Source organism: Penaeus monodon, chromosome 25, assembly GCF_015228065.2.
Source record: "Penaeus monodon isolate SGIC_2016 chromosome 25, NSTDA_Pmon_1, whole genome shotgun sequence".
NCBI lineage: Eukaryota > Metazoa > Arthropoda > Malacostraca > Decapoda > Penaeidae > Penaeus > Penaeus monodon.
This window is the reverse complement of record NC_051410.1, coordinates 39,875,433-39,876,266: the sequence shown is the minus strand read 5'-3', so window position 1 is coordinate 39,876,266 and position 834 is coordinate 39,875,433.

Here is an 834-nt window from a genome sequence, read left to right as displayed (position 1 = left end):
CCAGTAGGATTTTTTAAAATCTATTTCAGTTATTCCATTTTACATTAGGCATCTTTAATAGTTAGTCATAACCGCCTGAAATTTTTTAAAAGAATAATGTTTTGAACGTATGACTCGAGTGGTTTACACTATTTTGTATTACAAATATCCGTCCGTAAACTACATTTTATAAGTGTATGCACAAGAGTTGAAAACCCAAAGGATTATGTATTTAAAGTTTATGAAACTGCTTCACCACTCAAAAAATTATATGAAATATTCTATTTTTTTTATAACTAAATGATATATGATAAGTACATTCATGGAAAAATATTGGAAAAAAATCTTTATGTAATTACAGGTTTTTTTGTGTAAAATGCAATTACAGTATTGAAATTATTAAACTGTTTCATCAAGTATTTACAGTCTGTTCAACGATAATGTAGAGGCTGAAATGCAGTATGCAGTACATTTATATAATTATTTAAAAATGGTGATATTTTCTGCTTCTTGATGACCTCCACATAATACTGAATTAGGCTATATAACTGTTTTTTTCATTAAAACATGCCAGAGCTCTCAGTTCCTCCAAAGATACACTCATCAGTAAACATGAACTTTCCCCCCTGTTCAAATAATCCAGTCTTTGGTGTTGCCTGAGATGAAAGATGTTTATCTTGCATTTCTGCCACTTGCATTTTTTGGCAGCATTGTATGACAACAGATTAAACTTCTTGGCAAAAATTTCTGTATGGTACACAGAGAGGTCTTTCAAGAAGGTAAGGTGGCTTTTCATAAATGATGGCAATGGTGTTGTTAGAAGTCTCTTCTCATAAGGTTATCAATCACTTCTGA